This window comes from Pelodiscus sinensis, chromosome 22, assembly GCF_052426305.1.
Source record: "Pelodiscus sinensis isolate ZL-2025 chromosome 22, ASM5242630v1, whole genome shotgun sequence".
Classification (NCBI taxonomy): domain Eukaryota; kingdom Metazoa; phylum Chordata; order Testudines; family Trionychidae; genus Pelodiscus; species Pelodiscus sinensis.
The window spans coordinates 12,989,402-13,003,452 of NC_143073.1; the positions used below are offsets into that span (position 1 = coordinate 12,989,402).

Genomic DNA, 14,051 nt, shown 5'->3' on the forward strand with positions numbered 1-14,051 from the left:
CACTAGACCAGGAAGGTTGGCTAAAGGTACACAACTCCAGCTACACAAAATGCATAGCTGGAGTCAGCTTACCGCAAGCCGAGTCTTGGTGGCATCCATACTGCTAGAGGCTGATGGGAGCAAATGCTCCTGTCGACATCCCTTTACTCTTCCCAGAATGAGGAATACTGGATGCCAGCAGGGGCTGCCCTCAGCATTTGATTTAGGGGTCTGTACTAGACCCGCTAAATCAAACACCAGAAGATCAACCTCCAGAGCATCGATCTTTCAGGAAGTATAGGCGTGCCCTCTACGTTTCTGCGGGACTGACCTAGAATCATAGAATCAGAGGGCTGGAAGAGACCTCAGGAGGTGATTGAGTCCAGCCCCCTACCCTAGGCAGGACCAATCCCAACTAAATCATCCCAGCCAGGGCTTTGTCAAGCCGGGACTTAAAAAACGCTAGGTATAGAGATTCCACCATCTCCCTAGGTGCTTCACTACCCTCCTAGTGAAATAGTTTTTCCTAATAACCAACCTAGACCTCCCCCACTGTAACTTGAGACCATTGCTCCTTGTTCTGCCATCTGTCACTATTGAGAACAGTCTCTCTCCATCCTCTTTGGAACCTCCCTTCAGGAAGTTGAAGGCTGCTATCAAATCCCCCCTCACTCTTCTCTTCTGCAGACTAAATATGCCCAAATCCCTCAGCCTCTCCTCATAGGTCATGTGCTCCAGCCCCTAATTATTTTGGTTGCCCTTCACTGGACCCTCTCCAATGCATCCACACCCTTTCTATAGCAGGGGGTCCAGAACTGGATGCAATACTCGAGATGTGGCCTCATAAGTGCCGAATAAAGGGGAATAATCACTTCTCTAGTTTACACTGAATTTGTTTACACTATTTACACTGAATTTTTATCTTTGATTTATGCATATGGATTATGAAGCAGTTTGTAGTAAAAATTAATTTGATAGTTTCTTTATCATTTTACAGTTTTTAGGGAGTTGTCACTTTTGTTCTACATAAACTTGAGAGGGGAATGCAGCTGTACAGACCTTGGTGAAAATCTTCAGTGACTGACTTCTGGGTCTTCTTATGGCTTTTCAGAGGAATAGTGCTTAAGCACTAGGGGAGGGGTGGTGGTGGTGGTGAAGTAAACTCTAGCTGTTACATTTGCACCTCCTCCCAATCTGCTGGTAACCGGTGGGTGCAAATGTAACCCACTAGCCATCTGCTCAATCACCGGCCATCGTGGCGACAAGCAAGATTCTTTGTCAGAGCAGATGACTGCGACTCCCTGTTAGTGGAGCCTGGAGTGCTGCCAGATAGAAGGATTCCTGGAGCAGACAGAGAAGGGAAAGAGGGGCTGGATAGGGGTGAGAGATTCTTGCCAAGGACTTGTCACACCATTTGGATGGCAGGGACATTCGCATGTTGCACTGCCACTGTTCTATGCAGATGCCGCTGGTGCAAATTAAAAGGTCCCTCATTCATGTGCATGTTGCTTTTTTGCAAGAGGGACTGAATGAACATGAACTTGGATGTTTTTTGAGTTCACACCAGCAGCATCTAAATGGAGAAACTGGAGCATGACAATCTGGGATGCTCTGCTTTTTGTGCTCCTGCCATCTACACTGCAGTGTGTCATGACCTGGGCTTTAGACGGTGAGCTTGTAAGGACAGGGACGATCCTTTCATCCTGTGTTTTTTTTCAGAGCCTACCACTAGGAGCCCAGCCCAGGATGGGCTCCTTGGTTTTACTCAAGAAATAATCATGTAGGAGTTTTCAGTTCAGTTCTGAAGAATTCTGGTGACACCCGCCATGTTTAAGGCTGACCAAAGAGCTTGCACCTGTGTTTGTGCTGATGTCAAGCGGGTGAGTGGGAGTCCGAAGCCCCTATTTGGAGACCATGTTCGGGGTAGGCAGCAGAAAGAAGTGAATCCCAGTGGAGGTCTACAGAGGACGGCTGCCCTGGTAGCTTTTGTTTAAAAAGGTATTTAAAGAGTTGGATATAGGGTTGCCAGTTTTGGTGGGATGTATTCCTGGGACATAATCTTTAATCCTTTAGTCTTTCATTTCTGAATACTCCAGGAAACTCCTAGAGGGCTAACAACCCTAATTAGCTGGCGGGTATATTAAATAACAATGAGCACATGGTCCAGTTGAGTGGAGCATTCTTTGAGAGGGCAAGTGGAGGATGTTAACAGAGCCTAAATTCAGGGTGCATGTAGCATCACCTTGTGAGGCCATGTCTAAAGTACAAACTTTGGTTGACATAAATTAAATTTGTGTACAGCCATGTAATGGGATGGTTGTCTGCACTGGAAAACAAGGGTTTAAAGCAGCCCTTGGACAGGGCTGTGGCAGGAGCCAATCAGAGGGAGGCTAAAGGCAGCCAATTAGGACTGAGCTAGGCCCTATAAAAAGGACTGCTGGGCAGAATGAACTTAGTCTCTACTTGAGGCTTAAGGGCAGCAGACTGGTTGCCTAAAAGGGACTGGTACCCTGGACAGAGCAGTGCTGGGAGAGGCCAAGGAGCCAGCTAGGGCTCCAGCACAACCAACTCCCAGGTTCAGGCCCTCAAAAAGGGGACTGAGGGGACATTAGAGCTGCACAGGGGCAGCCAAGGGGAAAATAGACAGCAAGTCTCTCCCCTCCCTCCCCCGCCCCACCACCTGATGATGAACATGTCCAATGCAGACTGCAACACCAGATTGCTACTGGTCAGTGGAAACGCGCTTTGGAGTTGGAACATCCACTGTGGGAGCAGCTGTCATGCAAGTGCGTAAGGCCATTTATCATCTGCTATGCAGGACTGTGACTCTCAGCAAAGGGCAGGACATAGTGGATGGATTTGCAGTAATGGGGTTTCCAAACCGGTAGGGAAATGGACAATACATGTTTCCCTAGTTTGGCTCTGTGGTAGAAAGAAAGCTCAAGACGTAAGTCCTTATACCAGAAATCTGGTATGAGACCAGAGGCCTGAGTTATTGTAGTAGGCAGAGCAGATATAAATCAAAGCCAGATTCTTTGAGCTGGCTCTTGCTCTAGCTCACAAAGCTCAAAGCTTTGCCTACTGCTTTAGCACAGGTCTCTGGCCTCATACCAGACCTTTGATACAAGGGTTTATGTCTCGCACTGCCTTCCTACTATAGGCCCTAGCCCACCTTACCACAGAGTACTTCAACAGAAAGGACTATCTTTCTATGGATTCACCAGTGACAAATAACGGGCATTAATCACTTCCCTAGATCTGCTGGCAATGCTCCCACTAATGATCCCCAATATGCCATTAGCTTTCTTGGCTACAAGGGCACACTGTTGACTCATATCCAGCATCTCATCCACTATAATCCCCAGGTCCTTTTCTGCAGAGCTATTGCTTAACCAGTCAGTCCACAGTCTGTAGTAGTGCCTGGGATTCTTCTATCCCAGTTGCAGGACTCTGCACTTGTCCTTGTTAAACCTCATGAGATTTCTTTTGGCCCAATCATCCAAGTTTTCTAACTCACTCTGGACCCTGTTCCTACCCTCCAGCAGATCTACCTCCTCCACTGGCTTAGTGTCATCCACAAACTTGCTGGGGGTGCAAATCATACCCTCATCTAGTCATTAATTAAGATGTTGAACAAAACTGGTTCCAAAACCAACACTTGGGGCACTCTGCTTGATACTAACCACCAACCAAACATTGAGTGGTTTATCACTACCCATAAGTCCAACAATCTATCCAGCTTTCTATCCACCTTACAGTCCATTTATCCAATTAATACTTCTTTAATTTTCTGGCAAGAATACTGTGAGAGGGTATATCAAAAGCTTTGCTAAAGTCAAAGTATATCATGTCCTCCACCTTCCCCATATCCACGGAGCCAGTTACCTCGTCACAGATGGCAGTCAGGTTGGTCAGGCATGACTTGTCCTTGGTGAATCCATGTTGACAATTCCTGATCACTAGGTTGGATCTCAGTGAGAAAGATACCCCAGTGGTGATTGCTGCCTGTTGTGTCCTGCATAACATCTATGAGGCAGAGGGTGAAAACCAGTGGGAAGGTGTGAGGTGGGGTGGCTGCTAGCTGGCTTTCAACAGCCAGACATAAGGGCCATTACAAGAACCAACATGGAGCTGTGCTGCTGTGTGGGGCTTGGAAAGAATATTTTGACAGTCAGACACTATCATAGAATCATAAAATCATAGGACTGGAAGGGACCTCGAGAGGTCATCGAGTCCAGCCCCCCACCCTCAAGGCAGGACCAAGCTCTGTCTACACCATCCCTGACAGATGTCTATCTAACCTGTTCTTAAATATCTCCAGAGAGGGAGATTCCACCACCTCCCTTGGCAATTTATTCCAATATTTGACCACCCTGACAGTTAGGAATTTTTTCCTAATGTCCAATCTAAACCTCCCTTGCTGCACTCCTTGTCCTGTCCTCAGAAACCAAGAGGAACAAATTTTCTCCTTCCTCCTTGTGACACCCTTTTAGATATTTGAAAACCGCTATCATGTCCCCCCTTAATCTTCTTTTTTCCAAACTAAACAAGCCCAGTTCATGAAGCCTGGCTTCATAGGTCATGTTCTCTAAACCTTTAATCATTCTTGTCGCTCTTCTCTGTACCCTTTCCAATTTCTCCACATCTTTCTTGAAATGTGGCGCCCAGAACTGGACACAGTACTCCAGCTGAGGCCTAACTAGTGCAGAGTAGAGCGGCAGAATGACTTCACGAGTTTTGCTTACAACACACCTGTTGATACAACCTAGAATCATATTTGCTTTTTTTGCAACAGCATCACACTGTTGACTCATATTCAACTTGTGGTCCACTATGACCCCTAGATTCCTTTCCGCCATGCTCCTTCCTAGACAGTCGCTTCCCATCTTGTATGTATGGAGCTGATTGTTCCTTCCTAAGTGGAGCACTTTGCATTTCTCTTCCTTAAACTTCATCCTGTTTACCTCTGACCATTTCTCTAACTTCCTAAGGTCATTTTGAATTATGTCCCTTTCCTCCAAAGAAGTTGCAACCCCACCCAGTTTGGTATCATCTGCAAACTTAATAAGCGGACTCTCTATCCCAATATCTACATCATTGATGAAGATATTGAACAGTACGGGTCCCAAAACAGACCCTTGCGGAACTCCACTTGTTCTCCCTTTCCAGCAGGATTTAGCACCGTTAACAACAACTCTCTGACTACGGTTATCCAGCCAATTATGCACCCACCTTATCGTGGCCCTATCTAAGTTATATTTGCCTAGTTTATCAATAAGAATATCATGCAGGACCGTATCAAATGCCTTACTAAAGTCTAGGTATATGACATCCACCGCTTCTCCCTTATCCACAAGGCTCGTTATCCTATCAAAGAAAGCTATCAGATTAGATTGGCATGACTTGTTCTTCACAAACCCATGCTGGCTATTCCCTATCACTTTATTACCTTCCAAGTGTTTGCATATGATTTCCTTAATTACCTGCTCCATTATCTTCCCTGGGACAGACGTTAAACTGACTGGTCTGTAGTTTCCTGGGTTGTTCTTATTCCCCTTTTTATAGATGGGCACAATATTTGCCCTTTTCCAGTCTTCTGGAATCTCCCCTGTCTTCCATGATTTTTCAAAGATCATAGCTAAAGGCTCAGATACCTCCTCTATCAGCTCCTTGAGTATCCTGGAATGCATTTCATCAGGACCTGGTGACTTGCTGACATCTAACTTTCCTAAGTGATTTTTAACTTGTTCTTTGTGTATCCTATCTTCTAAACTTACCCTCTCTGGGTATATCTATACTACCCTCCCTCATTCCACGAGGAGTACAGCTAGTTCAGATTAGGAAGCCTAATCCAAACTAGCTACTCCGTGCTGCGTGTAGCCGCGCGGCACGGGGTTCGAACTGCCGGCATTTAAAAATGGCGCCGGCCAGCTTCATGCAAATGAAGCCCGGGAAATTCAAATCCCGGGCTTCATTTGCAAGTGCGGTATGCCTACATTACCCTCCTAGTTCGAATTAGGAGGGTAGTGTAGACATACCCTCTCTGCTTGTATTCACTACGTTAGGCACACCTCCAGACTTCTCGGTGAAGATCGAAACAAAGAAGTCATTGAGCATCTCCGCCATTTCCAAGTTCCCTGTTACTGCTTCTTCCTCCTCACTGAGCAGTGGGCCTACCCTGTCCTTGGTCTTCCTCTTGCTTCTAATGTATTTATAAAAGGTCTTCTTGTTTCCCTTTATGCCTGTAGCTAGTTTGATCTCATTTTGTGTCTTTGCCTTTCTAATCTTGCCCCTGCATTCCCGTGTTGCTTGCCTATATTCATCCTTTGTTATTTGTCCTAGTTTCCATTTTTTATAGGACTCCTTTTTTATTTTGAGATCATGCAAGATCTCCTTGTTAAGCCAAGCTGGTCTTTTGCCATATTTTCTATCTTTCCTACACAGCGGAATTGTTTGCTTTTGGGCCCTTAACAACCTCCCTTTGAAATACTTCCAACTCTCCTCAGTTGTTTTTCCCTTCAGTCTTGCTTCCCATGGGACCTTACCTACAAGTTCTCTGAGCTTATCAAAATCTGCCTTCCTGAAATCCATTACCTCAATTGTGCTGGTCTCCCTTCTACCTTTCCTTAAGATCATGAACTCTATTATTTCATGATCACTGTCCCCTATACTGTCTTCCACTTTCAAGTTCTCAACTAGTTCCTCCCTATTTGTTAAAATCAAATCCAGAACAGCTTCTCCTCTGGTAGCTTTTTCAAACTTCTGAAACAGAAAGTTGTCTCCAATGCAGTCCAGAAACTTATTGGGTAGCCTGTGCTCCGCTGTGTTAGTTTCCCAACATATGTCTGGATAGTTGAAGTCCCCCATCACCACCAAATCTTGGGCTTTGGATAGTTTTGTTATTATGATGAAGACTGTTTATTGGGCCTGGATCTTTGGGTGCTGCTAGTACAGTGGTTTTCAACCTGTGGTCTGCAGACTCCTGGAGGTCTACAACCTATGTCTATGGAGTCTGTGAAAAGTTGTCATTACTATAGAACAGTGGTTTTTAATATATAGGCAATTGTCTCTGAAAAAGATCAGAGAGGAAAGAGTGTGTATTGTGGTTGATCTTAAGGGTCCTGCAGACTGTATCTAAGGGTATGTCTATACCAGCCACCCTAGTTCGGACTAGGATGGCTAATGTAGTCATTCAAACTTGCAAATGAAGCCCAGGATTTAAATATCCTGGGCTTCATTTGCATGTTCCCAGGCACTGTCATTTTTAAATGCCTCGTAGTTCGAACTATCTGCCCGCGGCTACATGCGGCATGGGCTAGGTAGTTTGAACTAAAGCTCCTAATTTGAACTACCGTTACTCCTCCTGCAATGAGGTTTAATGGTAGTTTGAATTAGTAGCTTTAGTTCGAACTACCTAGCCCGTGCCGCATGTAGCCGCAGGCAGGTAGTTCGAACTAGGGGGCATTTAAAAATGGCGGTGCCCGGGAACATGCAAATGAAGCCCAGGATATTTAAATCCTGGGCTTCATTTGCAAGTTTGAATGACTACATTAGCCACCCTAGTCCGAAGTAGGGTGGCAAGTGTAGACATACCCTAAGATTTCTAAAGAGGCTCGCTTCTCCATTCTAAATTTTTTTAGGTGTCTGAAAATGGAAAAAACGTGGAAAACCACTGATTCTGTGCTTGCTGTACATTTATAAAAATGGCTGGGTGTTTTCCTCAAGCTGTAGATTAGTGATGTTTGTTGTAAATTTACAAGTACTCTTTCCTTTGAGTACCACTATGAATTTTGCAATATGTCTTGTGAACTAATACAGATAATGTTATTCTCCAAAAATAGAAGTTTGCTGAGTGCCAAAAGCAGTGGAGAAAAACAATTTGCAAAACAATGCAGGCATTGTAATACAAATTCTTAACATAAATTAACAGAGTGGAACTTCAAAATTGGAAAAGCTGCAAACATTTTCTGTCCACTTCAGTGCACAGATGTCATGTGTTTGTGGCTACACATACACTGACCTGGGAGAACTGCAGTTGGTCTATGGGAAGCTATTGTTTTCTTCACTGTTCCCTAGAGTGGAGAATTAAGGGTAAAGATGTGGCCTGAGCTATCGGTGTGGTATGTTGTAGGCATGCAGGGAACAATGACCATGGAGTTCTTCAGAAACTGCAAAGTGTGGAGAGTCTGGGATCTGGGGCCTTAGTCTAAGGCTATGTCTACACTACCAAGAAAAGTCAGAAAAAGATACGCAAATTGCAAACCGCAATTTGCATATCTTTTTCTGCTTTTTTTCCAAAAGAGGCTTTTCCAAAATCTGGCCTGTCTACACAGGGCTAAATTTTGGAAAAAAACTCCTCTTTTGCAACATCCCTTATTCCTCTCACCAAAAGGAATACAGGGATGCTGAAAGAAAACATCCACTTTTTCGGAAACTGTTCCAAAAAAGTGGACACATTCCTTGGACACAACAAAGCTTTTCTGGTATCCCACAAAAACTCTGCAGTCTAGACATAGCCGCTATGGCTTTTAGACCTCTAGGGTTACATCTACACAGCGGTGCTATTTCAAGATAACATACGTTATCCTGAAATAGCGTTCTGCGCATCTTAAGAGCACACCTGTTATTTTGAAATACATTCAAAATAATGGGCTTCTTATTCCGGCTTTCTGTAAACCTCATTGCACAAGGAATAAGGAAGATGCCGGAATACTGATGCTTTATTTTGAAATAAGCTATGCAATTTGCATAGCACAAATTGCGTAGCTTAATTTGAGGTACATGCTACTTTGTAGATGTACCCCGGGGTGCTTTTAAAAATTTAACCTATAAACCTTTTTTCTCAAGGTGAGATCAGTGCTCTGCCTTTTTAAAGAGCTGTGTCATTGTTAGTTCATGGAGGTATTTATTTTACGGGTGCTATCACAAACTGCAAGGAAATTTCCTCTCTCTTGGGCCATGGCTATTCTGTTCTACAGTGCAGACTTCAGGGGTGGGGTGTGATTTGCCATACACACCAAAGTGCTGTGCTCTAACTGCAACATGAAGACACTGTTGGCATGAACTAAAAACTATCTAGTTTGTGTTCACATAGTCCTCTTCAAACAGAAGATGTTAATGTGAACTAAGTAGGTAGTTTAAGCCAGAATTGTCCACATGGGCAGTTGCAGCCCAGGGCTTTGGTTTGGACTGCTTTTCGCTCTTCTGCAAAGCAACGTAGACAAGTCCTGAGTGTAACAAGAGATAACTGATGAGGCAGCATTGTCCCTGGGCACTGGGCATTGGCGTTTTAGTTGAGATTCTTGAAAGAGAGGGTTGCTGTTTGACCACTTCTATTCAATGAGTGGCAGATGCACGTGTAAATAAAATAACTTGCACTACAAAAATACCCAGACTCTGTGTCATCATTTTCTTCTGCACCAGGAAAGGCCGCCAAAGCTGTTCCCACTTGCAACAGCATTTCCCTGGTGAAACTCGTCAGTCTGGGCCAGGAGGAGCTTGGTGGGGAAAGATGTCTCCAGGTGGCTTAGATAGGGTTTCAGTTCTCTCCTTTGCTGGGTAAGTGGCAGTAGTATTAACTCACCGCACCAGACCCTGGGCTGCTGTAACTCTCTGCAGCTCTGACTGTAGTGGCTTTACATCAAGTTCCATTAGCTAAAGAGCTGGCCAGTCCTCAAGTCATTCTGTCCTGTGGCTTAGCCTTGCCTATGCCCGGACCCATGGCATTTTTCTTTTCTCCATAGGTGATTGACTCCACCACCCAGGCATGTCATCGGCTGGAATTCAGGGCACATTCCTAGGAGCAGCGTAGGACATTGGCTTGGAAGAGCAGAAGGGCAGCAGCGCCATACTATGAGCCTCAGGAGGAGACACTGTGCACCACAAATGCACCTGGGCGGAAGAATGCACCAAGTGGCCTATGGATCGTGCCGGTGAAGATTCACAGCAGCAACACAGAGAGGCCGAATGGCCAGGGAGAAGTTGCATTCCAGCCATTCGGAGAGGGGAGAGGCCCTAGCTCAGTGGTGGGAATCCTCTAGGCCACACCAAGGTTTCAGACCCAGCACAAGAGCTGTAAGCCAGCCTGAGCCTGCAATGCCTCCAGAAAGGCTCCTGCTATGACCTTGATCAGCGCAAAATGCACTGGGGACAGGAGACATTGGGGGCAGGAGCTGTGAGGCCAGGAACCAGAATGGCTTTGTCTGGCACTGCACAGTCAGAAGTAGGGGGTCAGCCCCAAGGGCTTCCTGTCTAGGGAGACTCCATCCAAAGGCATTGAAAAGTTCCTCTGGGTGTAGCATGGCAGGTCCTTGTCACAGGGCCTGGCTGTCCAGTCCAGCTTCCAGAACCAACCGTACTGGAGGAAGCCACCAGATAACAGGCTAACCCAGGAGATCTGTGTCCTGCTCACAGGCCACTTATTGCTCGCCCCTGTTCTAAGCCAAATGGAACCCTGGACAAGGGTTATATTGGTGTCCCTCCTCCATTTGTTAAACTTTTGAATACCCTATTTTTATTGTGTTTGCAGCCCATTTCATGATTTGGATGCACGATTTGACTGCATAATGTGTCCCTGTTACATTCCTGACAGCCTTAGACTGTGAAACCAAGGCCTGTGATTGAAAAGGATGTTTTTCTTGCCTTTGCCCTCCCAAACTGAAGCACGGTTTGAGATCCAAAGTGTTGTGTTTTCCAAGCGATAAAATATCAAGTAATGGCAGCCTCTTGTCAGCCATTGTCGACTGAAGTTATGAGCCTGAGCTTCGAAAAGCTGCACTTGCCACTTTAGGGCTGTGACCAGCAAAATCCTCAAAGCCATTTGCACATTGGGAAAAGTGTCCTTCAGCGCTGCAGGGTGAATGAATTGGAAAACCTGGAGTGACGAGTGCTTGTTGTCCAATTCAACACAGAGATCTTTATCATTCCCCATCTGGTGGAGGTTGGTACAATTGTTCAGGAATGTTTTCCTCTCTTCTGGCAGCTTACTAAAGTCATACAACCCCCCTTCCTCCCCCCACCCCCCCGTCTAAGTCTTTTCATGGTGCTTCATTTGTCTAAACCAGGACTACTCAACACACAGCCCGTGGGCCTCATGAGGCCATGGCCAGTTTGTTTATGGCCCGTAGTACGGTTTGGGTTTACGCAGGGCTCAATACATGGCCCATGGGTAGGATCCTTTGAACGTAGCCTCCACTGGGAACACACTCCACAACAGCGAGATAGCTCCCAGGTGGGGTGCACACTGAAAGACACAAGCACACGGGCTGGCTGGAACAGATGGGTACAGGGTGTCGGTGTTCCAGCCCCTACGGAGGAGGTGCCAGGAGCGCCGGGGTATTGTGGGGAATAGCTTAGCCTTGTGGGCAGAGCCTGAGAGGTGCTGACTGGCTCACACTGACCATGTTTGGATCCAGCACCACAGCTTAAGGCTTAATCTTTGTATTCATGTCTATCAGTGTGAAATAAGCTATTTGCATATATTTGCATATATATTTGCATGTATATGCAACCACACTTAAGTTGCGGCCCTTGGCATGTGCTGTGCGTATTATTGTGGCCCCCAAGGCTTCCAAAGTTGAGTAGCCCTGGTCTAAATCTTTCTTCAATGGGCACCAGAGCAATGTCAACAAGCAAGCAAACGAACTTTCTGTCACCTCAGCTTTGCCATAAGTAAATGGGCTCTTCTTTGGATGAACATGTGTTCCCTTGAAGACAGCCTCAACTCCTATGTTTTCCACCATATCCCTGGCAGCAGCGATGGCAACTTTAAATCCGTTGTCTCCGCGGGCCACAATTAAATCTAAGCAGCTTCTCAGCAAAGTAATAGCGGTCGCGATGTCCATCCAGTGAGTTTGTAATGCCCTGCTTACATTTACACAGAGCAGGGTGTCATGCCAAATGAGATCAGAAATTTGAAGTCTGTGGTTCGCCAGGCTTTGTGCCTCACCTCACATTCCAGCCCTGGCTTTATGCCATGGAACCACTTCCATCAGGGGCTTCAGTCACTTGATATCTCACTTCTTGCCCTCAATGCAGTTCTCCCAGCAACTGTCAGTTAGTGGCTTCACAGTCGTATTTGTAGCATTGTCTGTGTGGGTCTCCCACCTGATAGCTGATGCTGAAAACAAGACCTTTGTGTTATTCTGAAGAAAAATACAGCCTGGACAGCCCTCCCGTGACCAGAAAGTCTGCATTCCTAGGCCTTTTCCTGGCCTTGTCCAAAGTATGGATCTCTAACAAAGCAAACCCTAGGCCTGTCTCACGTCTGATGCATGTACACATGCAGGCCAGGCCAAAAGAGGGGAGCTTTGAGAGTCAGGAGTGCTTGCACAATCATGCATCAGTTTTAAAGTTCAGCAAGACCAGGTCAAAAAGACAAGAAACAAGCTGATACTGGTACATCCCATTTTTGATAAGAGAAAAATTCCAGAGACGGCCATAGAACTGTTAATTAAGCACCTAATCTTGCAATATCCTGGATGTACCCCAAAATTGACATAATAGGTATCTTATACACTATGCAGTTGATTGGTAGGTATTACTAGAACGACCAAGTCAAGTATAAATATAGGTGTAGAAAAGATAATCAGTGGGGCTATGTCTAGACTGAAAGCCTCTTTCAAAAGAGGCTTTTTCGAAAGATACTTTCAAAAAAGCCTCTTTCAAAAAAGAGCATCTAGGCTACAACCAGTACTTTCGAAAAAGCAAGCCGCTTTTTCAAAAGAGAGCACCCAGGCAAACAGGATGCTTTCTTTTGAAAAAGCACAGTTTGCATTATATAGCACATTTTTTCGAAAGAGCCCTTTCGAAAAACGGCTTCCTTCCTCGTAAAACGAGGTTTTCTGCGGTCGAAAAAACTGCTGTGTTCTTTCAATTTACTTTCAAAAGAACACGGCAGAAGTCTAGACACAGGGGAAGTTTTTTCAAAAAAAGGCCACTTTTTTTCAAAAAAACCCTGTAGTCTAGACACACCCAGGGAGGGAATGAGCAGGATTGACCCCCAGGTCCTGCTCTGGATGTAACTGGAAGTAATGGACCCCTTCACACTGGCGACCCCACTGGATGACGTTCCTACACATAGGAATCAAAGAAACCACGACCTCCTCCCTGGTACTGCAGGTAGCATACGGGTGAAGTGTAAGTGAACTAGGCTTTATTACGTCTATTAATTGTTTTTGCATTGCTTTGCATTGTATTCATTGCTTTACAATTTAAACCTTAAATACTATGAATTTTATAGTAAAGGATTTTTAAGGCTTGTAGAATGTAAACAACTATATTAATTGCTTAAAGCTTGCAATAAATAAGAGGTTAAGTCTCTCTGGAGTGTCATGGTTTCCCTTAGATCTAAAAATCCAACCACACAACAAATACAGAATCTAAAGGAGATGATCCTACGTCGGATACAACCAGGTTGAAAGAATGGCAGTCACAAGGCACACAAAAAAGCTTTTAGATTCAGCACAACGATCTTTGCCTGGACACCACTGTTGCTTTCTTTCATGTCTGTGCCGTTGTCATAGTCTTGACCGCTGCAGTCCTGAAGCTTTATTTTCCTCTCACTCTAAATGTTCATAAATAGTTCTGTTAGGCCTTTTCTAGTAGAGCTGTTGACAGACAGGAAGCAGATAGTGTTCCTTTATTTGGACACAGCCTTGTCATCCACAAATCTTACTGTCAATTATATCATTTCATGCTGGCTAAAGTTGGGCGTGCAGCCCATTAATATGGCATAGTCTTTTGCTTCACCAAGACACAACCAGTTGTTATAGCACCTACCATAAGGTCAATCAATTTGTTATGAATTGTTTGGGTGCAGTAATGGTCCATAACTTACTTACTGGTCCATAGTTTGGTCCATAGTTTTGTTTTGGTGCAGTAATGAGCCATCGTTTACAAACTACCCGACATGGGTGCTCGTGCATGACATCATCCTATTTCCCAATGAGCTCTATCAACCCAAAGAAATTTCTATTATGTTCAGCGAATGACTTATCCAACAAGCCCCAGAAAACCAAATGATCTTTTGCAAGGAAGCATATAATTGAGATTAGATATTCAAGCACATTCCC

The 14,051-nt window shown here is 45.0% G+C and overlaps 1 protein-coding gene across 5 annotated transcripts in view; it reads right to left on the bottom strand.

Moving 5' to 3' along the window:
* Window positions 1–5,142: 5,142 nt before the first annotated feature.
* Window positions 5,143–14,051, bottom strand: part of LOC102463552 (uncharacterized) — a 587,148-nt gene continuing 578,239 nt past the window's right edge. For all 5 annotated transcript variants that reach the window (XM_089772484.1, XM_075907181.2, XM_075907180.2 and 2 more), the window contains one exon: window positions 5,143–5,285. The gene's annotated coding sequence lies outside the window, so the exon portion shown is untranslated. The remainder of the gene's footprint in view (window positions 5,286–14,051) is intronic.